The sequence below is a fragment of the Rhinopithecus bieti genome, unplaced genomic scaffold (genome assembly GCF_001698545.2).
Source record: "Rhinopithecus bieti isolate Rb0 unplaced genomic scaffold, ASM169854v2 scaffold_14009, whole genome shotgun sequence".
NCBI lineage: Eukaryota > Metazoa > Chordata > Mammalia > Primates > Cercopithecidae > Rhinopithecus > Rhinopithecus bieti.
The window spans coordinates 782213-785453 of record NW_016808040.1 but is presented as its reverse complement, the minus strand read 5'-3'; positions in this window follow the sequence as shown (position 1 = coordinate 785453).

Below are 3241 nucleotides of genomic sequence, written 5' to 3'. Positions count from 1 at the left end.
TTGCCCAGACCAACGTCAGAAAACATTTTCCCTGTGTTTTCTTTCATTAGTTTTACAGTTTCAGGCCTTATAATGAAGCCTAATATCTACTTTTTAAATGTATGGTTTGAGATAAGGGTTTAATTTCATTCTTCTGCACGTGACATCCATTTTTCCTAACATCGTTTATTGAAGAGACCGGGGTTTCTCCATTGCAAGTTCTTGCCATCTTTGTTAAAAGTAAATTGACTATAAATGTGTGGACTTATTTCTGAGCTCTCTATTCTTTTCCACTAACTTGTTTTGTTTTTATGCCAGTAACATGCTATTTTGATTACTTTGGCTTCGTAGTACATTTTAAAGTTGGGTAGTGTAATGTCTCCAGCTTTGTTGTTTTTCCTTGACTTTACTTTGTCTATTTGGGTTCTTTCGTGATTACATATGAATTTCAGAAATGTATTTTCTATTTCTGTAACACGTTATTACAATTTTGATACATTGTATTGAATATATTAGTGAAGACATTGGGTCCTGGGCGTTTCTTTGTTGAAAGGTTTTGGATTACGAATTCAATTTGTTTACGCATTACTAATCGGTTGAAATGTTATATTTCTTCATATTTCCATCCTTGGTAGTTTGTATGTATGTAGGAATGCATATATTCTAGCATGTCCAATGCCTTGTCATATAATTGTTCATAGTAATCTCTCGTGATCCTTGTATTTCTGTGATATCTGTTGAAGTGTCTCCTTACTTCTGATTTTGTTTATTTGCATCTTCTCTCTTTTTTCCTTAGTCTAGATAAGGATTTGTCAATTTGTTTATCTTTACAATAAAACAACTCTAATTTCACCAATATTTTCTATTTATTTTCTGGTATCTAGTTTATTTCTGCTCTGATCTATATTATAGCCTGCCTTCTATTAATTTTGGACTTAGTTTGTTCTTTTTTTCTCTACTTCCATCAGGTATAAAATTAGCAATTTATTTGAGATCTTTCTTTATTTTTTATGCATGCATGTTTACTATATTCTTCCCTCTTAGAATTGCTTTTTCTCTATTACGTATGCTTTTGCATATTGTTTGTTCAATTTTATTTGCCTCAAAATTTTTTTTAAATTTCCCTATCCATTTTATTTTTGACCCATTGATGATTCAGGAGCATGTTGTTTAATTTCCATGTATAGAGTTTTTTAGTAGTTCCTCCTATTACCGATTTCTAGTTTCATACCATTTGGTTGAAAAGATACTTGATACACCTTCAGTCTTCTTAAGTTTGTTAAGACTTATTTTGTAGCCTAACTTATAATTTATCATGGAGAAAGTTACAGGTGCAATTCAGGAAAATATATATCCCTCAGCTTTTGGATGGAATATTGTGTACATGTCTGTTCCATTTGAAGTAAAGTGTACTCTAAGTCCAATGTTTTCTTATTGATTTTCATCTAGATAAACTATAGCTGAAAGTGAGACATAATAAGTACTGTATTATTAGTATATTATCATCTATCTCTCCCCTCAGATCTATTAACATTTGCTTTATAGATTTAAGTGCTCTAATATTGGGTCCATATATATTTATAATTATTATATGTATTGATGAATTGACCCTTTATCATTATATAATAAAATTTAATTTTACAGTTTTTTACTGAAAGTCTGTTTTATCTGATATAACTATAATTACCCGTGCTCTCTTTGGTGTCCATTTATGTGGAATACATTTTTTATGCCTTTACCTTAATCTATGTGCAACGTTAGATGTGAAGAGGCAGCATGTATTTGGGTCTTGTTTGTTTTTATCCATTCAGCTACTCATCTTTTGATTGAAGACATTTGTCCAATTACCTTTGAGATGATTATTAAGAAGTAAAAACTTGTCCATTTTGTCAGTTTTTTGGTTGTTTTATGGATCCTTTACTCCTTTCTTCCTCTCTTCTTGTCTTCCTGTGTGATTAGGTAATTTTCTGTAATGGTATACTTTGATTCTTTACTTTTTAACTTTTGTGTATTCACAATAGGTATTTGCTTCGTGAATACATAAGTCTCACATAAAACATCTTATAGCAGGCTATATTATGTGGATAACATAACTTTGATTGTATTTAAAAAACCCGCTATTCTTTTACTCCATGTTTGTCTACATGTTTTATGTTCTTGATGTCACAGTTTAAATCTTTTTTATATTGTGTATTTTTTTACAAATTATTGTGGCTGTTATTATTTTTACCAGCTTTGTCTTTAAACCTTTATATAAAAAATTAAGTAATTTACACACCACGATTGGAGTGTTAGAGTATACTGAATGTGACTGTGTACTTACTTTTATCATTGAGTTACATATTTTCATATGTATTTGTGTTACTAATTAATGTATTTTTATTTCAGTTCAAATAACTCCATTTAGCATTTCTTATAAGAAAGATCTGGTGGCAATGAACTACTTCAGCTTTTGTTTGTCTGAAAATGTTTTAATCACTCCTGCATTTTTAAAGACAGCTTTACCAGGTAAGGTATTCTTTGTTGGAGATTTAAAAAAAAAAAATCCTTCTGCACGTTGAATACATTATTCCCTGGCACCTGGCCTGTAAGTTTATGCTGAAAAGTTCACTGCTAGCCTCATTGAAGCTACCTTATATGTATATCTTTTTTTTTCTCGCTCTTTTAAAAATTCTCTCCTTGTCTTGAATTTTGACACTTTGATTTTAATATTTCTTGATGTACTCTTCTTTGATTTGAATTTGATTGGAGATCATTAACTTTTCTTCACCTGGATATTTGTGTCTTTCCCCAGCTATAAACACTTTTCAGCTATAATTTATTTTAGTAAGATTTCTTCTCTTTTTCTCTCTTTTCTTAAACTCCTATTCCTAAAATAGTTGTGCTGTGCTCAATAAATCCTGCAAGCTTTCTTCATTAATTTTTTTTTTGAGACAGAGTCTCAATCTGTCACCCAGGCTGGAGTGCAGTGGCATGATCTTGGCTCACTGCAACCTCCACCTCCCAGTTTCAAGTGATCCTCCTGCCTTAGCCTCCTGAGTAGCTGGGATTACAGGTGCATGACACCTTGCCTGGCTAATTTTTGTATTTTTAGTAGCGACGAGGTTTCACCATGTTGGTCAGGCTGGTCGCAAACTCCTGACCTCATGATTTGCCTACCTCGACCTCCCCAAATGTTAGGATTACAGGCCTGAGCCACCGTGCCTGGCCTCTTCTTTCTTTTCTATTATTTTCTTTTTGTCTCCCGTGACTGTATATAAAA